Here is a 17,930-nt window from a genome sequence, read left to right on the forward strand (position 1 = left end):
AAATTAGTTTTCACTTGGTTTAAAATTGTATTAACACTCTCAACAACCCTCATTCTGTGACGGATGGTAATGAAATGTCAGTTTTGTAGATAGTATATATGATATGATAAGATTTGTATATGTGTAAATCATAGATATTTCAAACACACATATTTTACATAATAATGTAAATTGTACATTCAGGATGGAACATAAACAATACTTTGCCTTAGCTGCACTGAGATTGTTTACATTCCTCCCAGAATCTGCAGTACACATTTATACTAGTTTACCTTCCTTGATTAACAGTATTATCTACATGCACAAACTGGAATGATCTAATCCCTATATCTTTGCAACAAGGTGGTGTAGACCTTTGCTATTAAACTATGAATTTACTTAGAGAAATTGGCCTAAGTTTGAAATATTTCAGGTTTACACTCGCAAAACCTGATTGTATGTTTATATTAATCAGCCCTACAATAAATGGGCGGAAAAATTACCTAAACTTACAATACCAAGATATCCTGAAATATTAAGTCCTAATACTAAACATAAAAATATCCCCTCTCTTTTATTCAGGTTCAGCTAAGTAAGGTGCAGGTAATTGGGGTGTCAATGTAATGGAAGATATGAATTTTAGTCTTTATAGAGACAAATCTTTCAATAATTAACAAAAGTTTATTTAATTATCGAATTTTTTATTCAATTATTTTTGCAACATTAAAAACCTTCTTCAACTTGTCTCTGTAGCATAAATCCGCAAATTCCTATTGTAGCCACAATTAAAAATAGTAAATTTTTCGACAGCAAGTGAAGGATATCATTCCTAATGAGTCAAGGGGTTTAAAAGGCACCGTTGTGAATTGGACAAGTCACTTTCAATGAAGGTTTACTGGCAATCACATCTAGTCTGCAGACAGACCCTTTCTTAAAGTGGCAATGGCAAAAATAGCAAATAATGAAAAGAATATATTACATTTATTAATGGTCATATTTTAGATCGAAAAAAGCCCAAATACAACCCATTTGGACATGCTAATTTTAATACAAAAATGTCAGGCGTACGAAAAAGTATATGCATGAAACTAGAAAATTGTTAGTATATTTCTTTATACTGGGCAAATAGCCTATATTCCATATGTAACGTTGTATATATCTATACCAACTGTGATATAGAGTGTTAATTGGGTTGTGTTACTCTGTACAAGGAATCAGTAAATTGAATCCCATCGTAGAATGAGTGAATAGGTCTAATAACTCGTAGACTCTATTTAACCCCGTGTAAAGAATGATCTTGAAGTGTCGGGGAAATGCGCAAAAACCTGGAACTATTTTCAATAAACTATTCCAAGATGGCGGGGAGAGGTTTTGCGGAGGGACTCTAACAAACAAATAGTTTCTTACATATTATATACATCATACATTCTTAACAAACAAATAGTTTCTTACATATTATATATATCATACATTCTTAACAAACAAATATTTTTTTACATATATCATACTTACATATTATATACTGCAGCATACATTCTTAACAAACAAATAGTTTCTTACATTTATCATACTTACATATTATATACATCATACATTCTTAACAGACAAATAGTCTCCTACATTTATCATACTTACATATTATATACTGCGGCATACATTCTTAAGAAACAAATAGTTTCTTACAATATTATACATACATAATATATACAGCATACAATCTTAACAAATAAATAGTTTCTTACATATATATATTACATTTCCTTACATATATACATACATATATTTTCTACAGCATACAAAACAAAAATTTTCTGACATATATCATGCATACATATTATTTACAGCATACATTTTTAACAAACAAATATTTTTTTTTACATATATCATACATACATATTATATACAACATACATTCTTAACAAACAAATATGTTTTCTTGTTTGTATCATGCATTTATATATAGCATACATATCATTATCTACGTACAAGTATACAACATGTTTATGTAGATATATGTTCAACAAACAAAATTTTACAAATAGAGAAGCGAAATTTACAGCTGCATTAAACTATGAATTATTACTAAAAATGAATAAAAATTGTTGTCTGATGCTTGAATGGTTAACCCTGTATCCACATATAATCGGTCGTAAATGTATTGTTAAGATCAATAAAGATCAGGTTTAGCATGTCAGCATGAATTTACTGAATAATACGCTAAACTTTTATCAATATCTAGGATATAAAAAGTGTAATTAAAGGGACTGTTCTCAAATCTTTTATGGAATCTCTTCCGTTTTCTAACTATGATTCATCAACTTTAGCTTATTTATCTTTAATAAAGAAATCAAAACGTTCTAAACCATTGATTGGAAAAATTTCATGTTTATAATCCTGATACAGACATCCAGAAAGAAATGAAAGTTGTTTCAGCAATATTGAGACCGGGCCGACATTGAAGTGTCACAATACACTGACTCTAAAGGAATTGAGTCTTTGCCACAAATTCGGTTTTTGTAAAACCTATATCTTTGCAACCTTATGGTGTAAACCTTTGATATTTCAAACTAACATTATTTGACCTAATAGCATTCATAGTTTGAAATATTAAAGATCTGCGACATTGGGTTGCAACGATATTGAAATTACAAAATCATAGTTTGTGGCAAAAACTCAATTCCTTTGACCCGACCACACAAGCTTTTTAAAGGAATTGACTCTCTACCACAAACTCAAATCTTTAAATCCCATCTTTACATAATCAAAACTTAGACTATTTTATCTAAGAGAATCAATGGTTTGAAATATCTAAGGTTTAAGAAATTGGGTTGCAAAGATATAGGGATTAGAAAATGAGATGTTGTGTCAAAGGCTAAATTTCTTTACATAAATAACGACAATTCCTTCTTTCAGTTATTGTTGTACGTGTTTTGGTTCGTTGGATCTCTTCCAATTCTAAAATCCGACCACTATTTAATCTCCAATCCGACCACTGTTTAATTCCAATCCGACCACTGTTTAATCTCTAATCCGACCACTGTTTAATCTCCAATCCGACCACTGTTTAATTCCAATCCGACCACTGTTTCCGACCACTGTTTAATCTCCAATCCGACCACTGTTTAATCTCCAATCCGACTACTGTTTAACTTCCAATCGTAAGGAGTTCGTTTGACTTTATTACTTGTTTAAAGATGAAGAAATTTAAGTTTGATCTGTTTCATTGAGTTACCCTTAATATACGGTCATATTTCCTATTCATAACAAATAACGAAAATAGAAATATCGATAATATGAGAAATAAGATGGAAGCAAAGTGTTCTTCTAAATGTCTTGCATTTAAAAAATCAAGAAATTGTAAAATGCGCAATGGGAGTTATGTATGTATAGTACCAGGGGTGTATATCTTCATGAAAAATCACCCCCCTCCGCTTTTAAAAATATTTTTTCCCCTCCCCCCTTTTCCCACCATTTATATGTATAAGCAGGCAAATCAGACATCGCGTGAAAAAATCAATTTACGAATTAACTGGTCAGAATAAATGAATCTAAAAAAAAAATGTGAAAACTTTAAATATTTCAAAGATAGATTGATGTGAAAAGTTTACCCTTTTTCCATATCTTATTACAATCTTCTTCAGGTTTTCCTTTTTCCACCCCCCCCCCCCTTCCTTTCTGTACTGTCCCCCAAGGAGAATTGAATAGAAGGAGGGGGCGATAGGGTTTTCGTAAACTTTGCTGTGACGTTTTTGGACTGCTGAACAACCAGTTTTTGCGTAACAACAATAACAAAGGCAGCCGATCTAATGTAAACAAACATGACTTAGTATACGGTGAATCTTCATCTAATGTCATCATAGATGCGCCAGATGTCTATTTATTATTTGTGTTATTGCTTACAATCTTTATTATTGTTTTTACGCAAAATCTAGGTCTTCAGCAGTCCAAAAACGTCATAGCAAAGTGTACGGAAACCCTATCGCCCCCTCCTTCTTTTCAATTCTCCTTGTTGTCCCCTATCCAATTAAAGCCCGTATGCGAAGGAATTTTTACAAAAATTTTATAATGTTCTGTTTGTATGTGATTAGTTCCTATTTATTAGGGCCCTTGATCCATTTAATTATATTTATTAGAGCCCTTGATACGTTTAATTATATCCATATGTTTAGTTAAACTGCCCTATTCTATGGCTGTAACATAACTTTTTGCCGAATTTACAGGATTAAAGGGAACCACCACGATTAAAAGCTACACGAAAAAATAAATGTTAGTAAATTATGGAAATTGAAAAGCCTAGCATTTCCAGCGAATGCCTTAATCTTGATAATTTATGCAAATTAAAGTAACTTTAACGAAATAATAAACAAACATCGTATTTTGAACTCAATTTATATGTATGTGAATAAAGTGTTTTATGGGATCAAATATACATTCTTGGAATTATTTTAAAAAATATATAAAATTAATTAGGATTTGCGCCACGTCGAATTAGCTTGCAGTGAACAATATATATATATATATATATATATATATATATATATATACACATTATACACATAGTAAATACATACATTTATTTATATATGTTGCAGTAGTATTGAAAAGTAAAAATACACACTGCGCTGGGTCAAAGACGACTCACCTTCAATCTACGCAGCATTTAAACCTAAATACTGAGAAGATATTTCTAAGGAATTGTTTTAACCTTGCTTAAACGAAGAGGGGAGGCAAAACCGTTGTAACAGCCTTTGCAACGCATCTAAGAGAATTTGCGAAACCGTTGTAACAGCCTTTGCAACGCATCTAAGAGAATTTGCGAAACCGTTGTAACAGCCTTTTGCAACGCATCTAAGAGAATATGCGAAACCGTTGTAACTGCCTTTGCAACGCATCTTGGAGAATTTTCTAAATATTTCTTTCTAATAAAACCAAAATAACTACACGAATTAAAGACCTTGATATCTTTCAACCATTCATTAAAAATGTTTATTAGGCCAGTTTTAGTATAATTAAACTCCTCTAAACATAAATTCTAAAATTTTGAACTGAATAAATATATCATTAAAACACGAGGCGGGTATATATATATTTACAAGTATTTAAAGCCGACAGATAACATGTTTCAGGGCTAGCCCAGAAGTAGAAATAGCGCTGCCAGAACATCATTATTTTAAACATATATATTATCTTTAACATCTTAGATTAGAAAACAAAATAAATCTTAAGGTTTCAATTTTTGATACGAATGCCACCATTTTCTTTAAGTATTTCATGCGTTTTAAACTATCATTTTAGGAAAAAAATGACTGAAATTATAATTGTTTATCACTTTTGCGGTTGGCGGAAAAACAGTGGGATAATTGTAATCCCCACCTCTACTGCTGTATCTTTGGACTATCTTGGCTATTTATCTCCAAATTAATATTTCATGTTAATTTTTTTCACAACTTCTGACCCAACTCAATCTATTGGATATAGGGGGATATGTAGTGCTAGGGTGGGGGGGGGGCTTTAACATTAATTGTGTAAAGACTAATTTATGATCTTTATATGGGTTCCGAAAAAAGAGGATTTTTTTCTGTGTTTTCGTTTATGACCCCCCCCCCCTTTTATTTAAGAACCTGATCAGATTGGTCCATTCATCTTAGTAAAGCTCTAAGCTATACCTATATATCCTAAACATATCCATATATCCTTCATAACCTATATCTATGGATCTTTCATACATGTTCTTTCAACCGTGTTTAGATTGCTAATACACGTACATAGAATATAATAGGCATTTGTCATTCTATGTTGCGCGCGCATGCCCCGTAAAATTCAAAAACAAAGAGAGGGGGATTAAATTTTGTAGATCCAGAAAAATAATATCTGTGGGATGCCTGCGTAGAGACTGGCAGCTGGTGGTGTCTTAAATGTAAGACATGTGGCCCCAGTCCTCGGCCTCCTAGCCGCAGCGCTCGGCCCAGAAAGTGTCATAACTTAACCTAACCCGTGTCCGCAGCGCTCGGCCCCCTAGCCCATCCTAGCCGCAGCGCTCGGCCCAGAAAGTGTCATAACTTAACCTAACCCGTGTCCGCAGCGCTAACCTAACCCCCTCTCTCTGTTTTGGAATTTTACTGTGCATGTGCGCGCAACATAGAATGGCAACTCCCAATATAATATGTATGAATGCAATCAATGAATGCCTCGTTCTTCGTATTTTTAACTTTAGTAAATTAAATGATTTTTTATTACAAAGATAATAAATTGGCAGTTTCCCAGGAAGTTACGCGCGCTTGCCGCGTTGAATTACAAGAAAGAGATTAGTAGTATATATTTTAGGGTGAGAACAGGTTAACCCACTTTCTGGACCGAGCGCTGCGGCTAGTACAGGCTATGGGCCGAGTGCCTCGGCTAGGACAGGCTAGGGGGCCAAGTGCCGCGGCTAGAAAAGGCTATCTCTCTGTCTTGTAAATCCACGCTACATGCGCTCATAGCTTCCCTTGGGCGTCTGCATAAACATGTGTTATAGTCATCTATTTTCACTAAGCTATCAATAGTTAGACACAGACAGTTTATATATATATATATTGTTAAGGATAAATGTCAATTTCGTTTGAAGTCAAAATAAAATTCAATCTTTAAAAATTGGAATAATGTTTTCCGTTCAAACAATTAAGAATCTAGCACGATATAATGTCGTCAGTTCGGGCCCCAGGGTATGGAAGTGAATTTTCAAGTTTAATAGATTGTTCTTAACTGAGTTTAAATAAGAACTCGTCTTTATCTTCGCGGCATTTTTTATAAGCCTATTATGGTCTAGTATTATCATCATTGAATTTTCTATATTTTTGTACTTTTGGTTAGGTTAATACAAATGAAACACGAAAAAGGATGAATTTATTGAAACTAAATTTTTTTGGAACCTGATATCCATTCTTTAAAGAGTGGATATTTTCAAATTTTATTTTAACAAATCGTGATTTTAGTACGTATCATTTTTCAATTGGCAATTTTCATTTTTAGTTTTTAAGTCTCGTTTTTATGAATAAGTCCATTAGTGGAACTGAAGAAGGTCAATTTAAAAAAAATGTTTTTTTATAATTGCCTGATATTCATGCCTTAAATATTTTCTTATTTTAATACAACGGGATTTAGTACGTATCTCTTTTTCATTTGACAATTTTCTTTTTTGGTTTTTATATGTCGTTTTTATGTTTTTATGTTTTTATGTTTTTATGTTTTTATATGTCGTTTTTATGTTTTTATGTTTTTATGTTTTTATGTTTTTATATGTCGTTTTTGTGAATCAGTCCATAAGTACAACTGAAGAAGGCCAATTTTTTAACACTTTTGGGCTTTGTTTATGTTTTGTAAGGTTCATGTTAATTTTTTAAAAGTTTCTCGACACCTCCGTCCACTTGAACTTTAAGATTCAATACACTTTTTTCGTGTAATATGTCACTCATATTTTTTCACTATTGTCAATCATAAGATATATTGCAAATAAACAATATCTAGTTCTAACCCGCCTAACCAGGAAAGATGAAAATGATAGGTTAAAGGGGGTTAACAAATCCCGCAAAACTAATTGATAAAGCCGAATTTATTCCTATTTGAACTGTATTTTACAAGAAAGCCGAGAAACAAAACCAATAAAAATTCCATTCCTAAATGCCCTTTCCTTCTTGTAGGTATTATATAGCATGTGTCTTATATTGTGTCCGTTCTATATATTCATATTCAATATTCATAGGTGTGATAATTATGTCTACACAGACCATATACGTCTAATAACTGTTCGACTATTTATTTATATGTATATATATATATATATATATATACACAGCTATACATAATACATATAGTATATGCTAAAATATCAATTATAGTCAGCCTATTACAAATCGCTTATATATTTATTCATGTATGCAGTCTGCACTTTACAGTACAATTAGCTGCCCCCCCCCTCCCCTCACTAAACACCCACATATCCAACACAGACAATCCATTTTATAAACCTTTCCCTATATTGTTTAAATATCCTTCATTTCTTTCTCTTCTTCTTTATCTTTCTCCCTTTCCGTTATATCGGAATTGATACAGTAGTATAGCTGAGAGTCAGCCTGAGTTGTATCTGTTGGATACATATTTAGAGAACTTGTCGGAGTAAGGCATTTGCTGCATATCTATATATATTCATTTATCTATCTCCAACTATCTATCTCTCAATCTATCTATCTTTCCATCTGTCTTTATAACCATATATTTCCTTTTGTATTTACCATTGTGTGAATAGCATTCAATTAAATAGGCATAAAGTGTGAGTTCGGTTCATGGCTAGCTTTATATGTATATATCTATCTCTATGATATATATATATATTTATATTTACATATATTTATTAACAATAAAAATTGTAAATAACTGTCACATTAATTTTAATTGAATCCCACAAACATTTTCTCGTACATTCTTTAACCCTTTATCTGAGGTGAATGTAGTGGATACAATTATGTTATGCCATTAATTTAGTTATTCCTCCCTTTAATCCAATTTTGTATCACTCCCTTTAATCCAATTTTGTATCACTCCCTTTAATTNGTACATAATGAGCCCCTTCAAGGACTATAAGGGTACAAAATGAGCCCCTTTAAGGACTATAAGGGAACAAAATGAGCCCCTTCAAGGACTATAAGGGTAGAAAATGAGTCCCTTCAAGGACGATAAGGGTAGAATATGAGCCATTTCCAGGACTATAAGGGAACAAAGTGAGCACCTACAAGGACTATAACGGTAAAACAAGAGCCCCTCCAAGGACTATAAGGGTACAGAATGAGCTCCTCCAAAGACTGTAAGGGTACAGAATGAGCTCCTCCAAGGATTATAAGGGTACAGAATGAGCTCCTTCAAGGACTATAAGGGCACAACACGAGCTCCTTACATGACTATAAGGGTACAAAATGGGCTACTTCAAGGACTATAAGGGAAAAAAATGAGCCCATTTAAGGACTATAAGGAACAAAATGAGCTTCTTTAATAACTATTGGGTACAAAGGAATTTAGTCTTTGGAACAAAATCAAATATTTAAACCTCAATATCTTTAGAACTCGATGTTGTAAACCTTTGATATTTCAAATTCAGATTATTTGATCTAACAGAATTCATAGTTTAAAATATCTAAAGTCTGCAACATTTGGTTCCAAAGATATTGTGATTAGAAAATCAGAGTTTGTGGTAAAGACTCATTTCCTTTAGCCCCTTCAAAAACTATCGGGTATTGGGTTCAAACTGAGCCCCTTAAAGAACTATTGGGTATTGGGTACAAAATGAGCCTCTTTTAATGAATGCAAAAGTCCAAATTCTGAGAAAACATCTGTCTCTATCCTTCCCTTGTCAGGAGATTGCAATTATCTATCTATCCATTCTCATATCTGCGCTGAATCTGACATATCTGAAAAACTGAGAAGGTTGAAATATATAATTTATTTAGTAGTTTTATACCAATACATTTAAAACCTTGATTTATTTTTATTTTTATGAATTAACAGGCAATATTTTTGTGTCGAATTGCATTCCCCTTCATTTAGAACGGCATGTCAGAATCACATTGGATTTCTTTATCTGATCCTGAATGAAAGAGATATACTTGTTTTTCCAAATGAAAATTGAAGTTACTTGCATAACTGCAAAAAAACACTAATTAACTATAAATATATTTTTTTAAATCACGTTAATTTCATTTCATATCTGTGAAGCGTCGCGTCTTGTTGCAAATCATTCTGTTGCAAAATTTTGATTGCAAAATTGCACAAACCTTTTAATGCAATAATGACAAAACTGATAAAATGGAGTTTCTTAACATTTTAGTCAATTACATAAAATTTTTATTTTCATACTTAAAGCAGTTATACCTTTAATTTTTTACGTCTTATGCATCTTTATAAGATCAAAAAATATTGCCATTTTATAATGATAAAAATAAAGTGAATAAAAAATTTATATTTTTCATTTCGTTTCACAGCGTTTTGAATAGACAAAATTTGCTTTTAAGATAAAATGCAGCATTGGCATTTAATAAAAACAGAAAAATTACAAATAAAATCCTTTTTGAGAGTTTTCACGTTCGTTACTGTCTTGTAATCACATATAATATACTAGGCTTTTAGGGCGCTTCGCGCCCATCTTCTATTTGAATTGTGAACATGTTCTTTTTGTTTACATTTTAAAACAAAGAAGAAATTTTTTTTGCGGATTTTAAAAAAAAATTCGCGGATTTTCAAGAATTTAATTTTTTTTATAAAATTAAAATGGAAACCGGAACAACAGTTCGCTAAAAATGGAAACCGGAACAACAGTTCGCAAAAAATGGAAACCGGAACAACAGTTTTCTAAAAATGGAAACCAGAACAACAGATCTCTAGAAAGGGAAACCGGAACAACAGTTCTCTAAAGATGGAAACCGGAACAACAGTTCTCTAAAAATGGAAACCGGAACAACAGTTCTCGAGAAAGGGAAACCGGAACAACAGTTCTCTAAAGATGGAAACCGGAACAACAGTTTTCGAAAAATGGAAACCGGAACAACAGTTCTCTAAAAATGGAAAATGGAACAACAGCTCTCTAAAGATGGAAACCGGAACAACAGTTCTCAAAATGGAAACCGGAAACACAGTTCTCAAAATGGAAACCGGAACAACGTGTTCCAATTGGAAAATTCAAAGACCCAAAAATAAAACAAATTTACAGTTTTTCTATTTTTACCAATTAACTCTAAATAGGAAAACAACAATGATTTATGTGAATCCAGAAAAAAAACTTTAGCGTCTTTTGAATCTACATATCCAGGGCTTCAAAAAATTACAATTGAGTTGTTGAGATCAAACCTATGAATTATTTTGATTGGGTTTAAGATTGTTTAAAATCTGTATCCCATCTCACTTTTCATTTATAATCTTTATAATCAACAACGATATATCAATTTTTCAAAAATGAGTCAAGTAATGGTCTAAAAAATCATAATAGAATTTACAGTATTTTTTTGTAATTTAAAAAGCCTGACCTGCTTTTGATTTATCGTCACGCTCAGTAAAAACGATTGTCTATTGTCCTGTTTTACTCTGAAAGAGGTCTATAAATATTCGAATTAGATCTGGTTTATTATATATATTATATATTAATGGAACATTAACTACATCAATTAGCTGAGCCAAGAGTCAACACGAGACTGGAATATTTAATTCATTTTCACAAAACCAAAGACTTTTGTCAAGACGTCCAATTTTTTACAGTGCTTTAAATTCTATGAATATTAAGAATAAAGATAGAATCTTTAATATTTACATTGTTTGTTTTTATGTAATGAAAAATAATTATTCTCAAATTTGTTTTTAAACCTTATCCTTCGACCACATTTTGTTGTTGTATTTTATGGTCTTATTGGGATCGAAGAGACAGGTTTGAAACGATAAACTTATTAAAAAACCAACATTTCACAGAATCGTTTTAAAGCTTACAGGTCCTGTCAAAAATTGTTGTGCAATTTTCTCTGTCAAAAACTTTAGAAATTTTAATTATGATCGAATTGACTCCCACTGGAGGGCATAACACCTCTTATTAATTCTTTCGTTAATTTTTATTTGAAGATTTTAAAAAGCAGTTTTTAAAATCATTCTTGTAAATATATTTCCGCGTTCTTTTTATTTGTTTAAAATTCGTTTCTGAATAATTATTGTGTAAAATTCAAAAGATATATTGAATAATGCATTTCATTAATATAAGTGGATTTTGAATGGCTTAATATGAATAGCATCAATTGAAATACAGTCTTTTCAATATTTGAATACGCTAGACGATGCTTCACATTCCCGTCAACAAATATAGATATATTCAAATTTAAATATATATTATACAAAAATGGATTTATAATTCTACAGATTTGAAAGAGTCATGTTCGGATGCTTTTATCGAGTTAATTTAACACTTGTAACACGTTTTTTCGTCAAACATGAAAATATCGCTGAAATTAGTTTGTCTTTAATAAATACACTTCTAAGTCTTCAATCAATTAATACTATTCTGGTTTACTTAGAATAGCACTGTTTATAAATAATTTATGCAAGAGATTTCAAGAAAAAAATTGGGATTAATGGAAATAAAAATCATTCAAATCTTTTTTATCTTAGAACCCCTGATAAATCTAGTTAGTTTTTAAAAATATTTAGAAATACAACCTTTCGACTATCTTTTTAGTACCTTAACCACGGTAATATTTAAAGAATCCAAAAAAAAAATTAAACAAAGGAATTGAGTTTTTGCAACAAACTCTAATTTTCTAATCCCTATATCTTTGCAACCTGATTGTGTAAACTTTTGATATTTCAAACTTAGATTATTTGATATAACAGAAATCATAGTTTGAAATATCTAAGGTCTACGACATTTGGTTACGTAGCTATAGGGATTAGAAAATCAGAGTTAGTGGCAAAGACTCAATTCCTTTACTCAATGTCGATCATTATTTTATGCTTCTTAATAGCACAACACTCAGAATATTTTACCAAAACAAGATAAAATAAACGTAGAAGAACGACTGGACAGTGTATAGTTGTTGTCGCAAAGGAACAAGATTCTGACGATGAACAGATAGACAACGGATAATCCACGAATCAAAATCGATAATGCAGAAAACTCTTTATTTCCTAAAAAAATAACGAAATGAATAATGATAAATAATTATTACAGGGTTTACAAATTTATAATGAAAAGATTCTTACGATCTATTTTCCTATTCGTGGGACTATCTGTCGAAAAGTCAATTTATAGATTTAGCAAAATTAAAAACTCGATCTTTCGGACAATCTTTTAGAGAAAAATATTCTCTTTAATATCTACATGATGTGGTTTATAACAGAAATCATAGTTTGAAATGTTATAAACCACATGATGCAAATATTAAAGAGATTTCAATTTTTCTTTTAAAGATTGTCCGAAAGATCGAGTTTTTAATTTTGCTAAATCTATAAATTACGTTTAAACTTTTTGACCAACAGATATATATATATATTTAAATTTTAAGAGTACATCACTGTACACTGTCTATATATATATATATGTACATTTTAAGAGTACAACACTATACACTGTCCAGTCGTTCTTCTACGTTTATTTTATCTTGTTTTGGTAAAATATTCTGAGTGTTGTGCTATTAAGAAACATAAAATAAAAAATGATTGAAAACTTGCCGTCTCTAACTTAATTGATGGAAAGAGGGGGAGGGGGCCGGGGGAGGAAGGTATTGTCCCCAACCGTAAGCATACAAAAATGATCGACATTGAGTAATGGAATTGAGTCTTTGCCACTAACTCTGATTTTCTAATCCCTATAGCTACTTAACCAAATGTCGTAGACCTTATATATGTTTATCTTCACGTCAAACTAAAAGAAATTGCGTGTTGTCATTTTTTATGTTTTCAATACAAACTCCTCTTATTTAAGAGCTATTGAGAAAAAAATGTTTTTATTTTTTTAATATGTAAATGGATAAATATGCTTTCTTGTATGCTTTGCTTAAAATCAAAACTGAAGATGCTACACAATTGTATACCAGTAATGTTGCAAGTATGTTACATCAGTGTAGTTCATTGTGGATTCTCTTTAGTTTTGAAACACCTGGTTTCTACAAGATGAAAAATGGCTTCTCAAATTAAGATAAACAATCCTACCATTCAACATTCCTAGGAATGCAAAATTAAATTAAATTTTGCATAAAGTTTTTTTTGCAAGAAACTGGAGGCAAAACAAGTTTTAGATAAATAACTAGGATGTAAGTTTTTTATTTAAAAGAAGGATATAAATTGGATAGATACAAAGGGACTAAGGCATAATTTTAAGAGAGTTTTAACCAGCTCATTAAGTAAAATTTCTGATTTAAAACAATTGCCTTAACCTGTGTGTTACATGAATGAATGAGATACCCTAGTTTTTCTATGTAAAAATTGATTATTTTTATTGGGGGTTTACTTTAAAAGTAGGGCTGGGCAGTGGGCTGTACAATGTATAGATGTTCAGACTTTTTCTAGCCGTTTCGTCAGAGGTTAGTTCCAACCGTTTCAGGTAGTCGTTAGTTTTAAAGATAAGATTGGAACGTTCGTTTCGTTAATGGTATTTTACGTTTTTTAAGGTTGCCGTTAGTTAATGATCCTAATTTCATTAAGGCGTTGTGGATTTTCAAAATTGTATGAAAATAAAAACTTTTGGAGGCAAATTTTTTAATTCTGATCATTCATAAAACTTCCCTGGGGTCATGTGAGATTCAACCGTTTTGACGTTTATCGGTTACAAACAGACAGAGAAAATAGATTTTTAAAGTGCAGACGACATTGTCTAACCTTAATTATCGAATTATCTTTGCTCGATTTTGAACTCAAAAATCATTGGTAGTAAATCAAATTGGGAAGATTTGAAAGTCAAGTCAATATTTACTTTTTGTGATTGACCAATGAAAATGGGCAGAAAGGTTTCCATCCATTATATTAAGATGTTGGGTGTCTTGTATTGAAAGTATAAATGGCTTAATTTTTATTAATCATAGGGATAATGATGATTTATTGATTAATAAGTTGATGAACTGCGTAACCTATACGCTCATTAATAATACGCATCACATGTCCGGTCCCCGGATTATAATTTCGGGCATTTTCTGCAAAATATCATAAAATGTAAAGCAAATTTTCCTGTATATGAGAAATCGAAGAAACGAAGAAAGAGAATGAAAAAATAAAAAGTATTCTATGTGAAACGCAAGACGCACGGGCAGCCGCAGTAAATTTGAATTTCCGAACCGGGTCAACCTTTCCGGTCCAAGTTTGAATTGTGCCAAGCTCTATGGACAGGACTAGCTGGTGCATCAAGGTTGACGCGGTCAGACTTTATAATTCATATAGGTTCAATTTACTTTTACTAAATGGGTAGATTTGCGTGGACGGAAATCAAGCGTACTAGGAATTTGTCCAGGGGGAGGGGACTTGATATTAAACCCCCATGTAAAACCATATATTTCACTGATCCAGGGGAGGGGGCTGAGCGCATCCCTCCTCCGGCCCTGTATGCGCCTCTGAGAAAATAGCAAGGGTGAAAAGAAGTTGACAGGGCAAGGGAAGAAAATTGGGAAGAAACGAAGAGGAACTTAAAAAGAACCGAACTGAACGTGCAGTTCTGTTAAAAATATAGTTGAATCGAAAAGTAAAAAAGAGAAATCTCTATGTATATAAAAGTAGCAATCCTGTTTGTTTGTGTGTCCTATCATAAACTCATGCACCCCTTGACCGATTTGCCTTAAATTTGATTTAGGAACTCGGGAAAACCACGAGAATAAGCTTAGCTTGGTTTCGAGTTCTAAATTGAGTGGGTCGACTTATAAAGGAAAAAATAGCTAAATCATAATTTAAGACCAAGCGCGGGTAAACGGCGGGATTAACAATGAGTAACCTGGGTTCCTAAGCAAGTATTAAATATTACTGACTAAAGATTAGCTAAAGGTTTGGCCGATTTGCGTAGTTTTTCTTAGCTTCGAACCTAATAAATAACCGGCCCTATTTGCACGTACCTTATTTTTCAAATATTTTATATTCTCTGTAGTTTCTCCTTTAAACAACTTTTCATCAATTTTATATTCCTTCCATGGAGTTCCTTTAAACCTTTACTTGTCCTAAATTGGTCAAAAACAAGAATTTTTTAGAATATATATGAACTTATAATGCATGGATATATTACTATAAAAATATGCAATATTTTCTGTTTTTATGCATAGTTCCCAGGAAATACAAGAACCAATCCTTAAAGTTTCGTAATAACTTTAAAATCGTTTGTTCTAAAAGATTTATATAAAATTTTGATTATTGCATGTTTCCCCCCCCCCCCTCCCCCGCCTGCATGTAAGATACGTTTACTGATCTACTTTCCCACAATAATGTAATATTAAATTCATTGTCAATTTGTCCTTTAAAACCGCTTGTATTCAACCCTTCGTGTATTATCCATCCGTTTCCTTCAAGTCAAAACCCATTCCCTCCTTCCCTCCTCCTTCCCCCCACCCTCCTTCCCCCCTAGCTACTCCTAATCCTCCGGTTCATAATATATATTACAACCTGGTGGAATTTCCTTTGACTTCGTAGATTTTCGTGTATATCCTGTTTCCACGCCGGGAATTCTACGCGGCGTTTGCAAATAATGCGCAGACTCTACGTAACGTAAAAATACGGGAATGCTTCAGTTGATGGTAGTCCATCGCACGGTTAACAAAAGTATCTTCGAACGCGTGGAATTTCTACTGAATATATACTTTGAGTTAAGAACGATCATTTTAAGATCCTCAGTGCAGTGTGATCAAGAATATTTTTCAGTTTCAGATCTGGGATTTCAGAGCAGCAGAAAACTGTAGTAATAAACAAAACTCATTCTTCTCTTTAGGTTTTTCAACAATCAAACTTTTTATGAAATGAATATGACCGCTAATATCAATTAACGGTCAAGTGGCAGGGTCAAATTATCATTATTTAGTAAGAGGAAACACAATAACCCGACATCCGATCAATAAAACAATTCACCCTGCCTTGTCAATAAATCAATTTAAAGTAATAAATCATTTGGATAAAATTGATTTGTCTGAGCCTGCACTATTGGGTAGAACGGACAAGATTTATACACATTAAATAATTCAAGTTCCTCCTTATCATCTTTTTGTTTTATACTGCGTTTTAGAACATCGTTTTTAAGTTAAATCACTTTTTGAATAAATCTCGCGATTATGAGGGTGATATGTAATTTCACTAATGGGACTGTAAGCGTAATTTCAAATGACCCTCCATGCAAGGTATTCACAACGGTACCATTGAAACATTTATCAGATCAATATAGCGGTTAAGGTACTGTTGTTTTTCTAGGTTTAAAAGTATTTAATTCTGATAAATACTATATATTTTCCTACAGTATGTAGAGGAGCAACAATTGAAAATAATTAGTTTACAAAATTATAAACATTGATATCTACATGAAACGCAAAGCTTTTAATGGTACCGTTGTGAATAGGAAATTGCATCTTTGCATGGAGGAGCACTTTAAATTACACATAACGGTCCCTTTGGTGGGTTCAAATTTTTAATTAGCAGCTAACCAATCTTGTTTTCTTGAATTAAAAAATGTAAAAAAGGACTGAAAAACTCGATTGCAGATTTAAATCAATGATCAATTTTGAATGACCAACGAAAAATGTCAATTTAGAACTTCTTGTTTTTGTAAGCGCACCTTCTTTTAATGGATTACAAATATAACCAGAGAAGTTATCGCTTAGGAGCAAAAAAACCCTGCATATTAAACCTTCGCCAGTGGACAGTGTTGGCTGTATAATATGTACAAAAAGTCAATTAGATTCTTAAAATGCCTATCGTAATACTTATCTTTTATCAACTATCTTTTAAATTGATTTTTAAGTGCGTTGTATTCTAAAGGTTTAAAGTTTAACTCTCAGTATAAATAATGAAGTTTAGAACCAAAATACTTTTCTGGAAGAACTTGTTCTAAAATTGTTAACTTGGTTTCTTATAAAGGAGCAACCCTTTTTCAAGCCGTGTATACTAAATTATTCACTAGAACCTAGATGCAAAATTTTAGGCTGGATTTAACCAAGGGATACTATCAAGTTCCAATGGCCTCTGGAGACATTCCCAAGACGACAATGTTGGTCTTCTACATTACTATATTTATTATTAAATTACTTGCAGCTTTCAGGGATTATGAATTTTCTTTTGTATTTTGGTTATTATGTTCTTTTTTTCTTATTTTTTGTCAAAACTGCACAAACAAAATAGAGTTCAAACCAACATCAAATAATTTTTTTATCATTCTTTTCTTAGGGTTTTTGTTATTATTTATGTATTCGTGGAAGTATAAGATTAGAATACATATTATT

General features: G+C 31.8%; 1 protein-coding gene across 2 annotated transcripts in view; it reads left to right on the top strand.

Moving 5' to 3' along the window:
• Positions 1–16,258: 16,258 nt before the first annotated feature.
• Positions 16,259–17,930, top strand: part of LOC111711588 (DNA-directed RNA polymerase II subunit rpb1) — a 58,900-nt gene continuing 57,228 nt past the window's right edge. For both annotated transcript variants that reach the window (XM_023485976.1, XM_023485977.1), the window contains exon 1: positions 16,259–16,432. The gene's annotated coding sequence lies outside the window, so the exon portion shown is untranslated. The remainder of the gene's footprint in view (positions 16,433–17,930) is intronic.

The sequence above is a fragment of the Eurytemora carolleeae genome, unplaced genomic scaffold (genome assembly GCF_000591075.1).
Source record: "Eurytemora carolleeae unplaced genomic scaffold, Eaff_2.0 scaffold184, whole genome shotgun sequence".
In the NCBI taxonomy this organism is placed as follows: Eukaryota; Metazoa; Arthropoda; class Copepoda; order Calanoida; family Temoridae; genus Eurytemora; species Eurytemora carolleeae.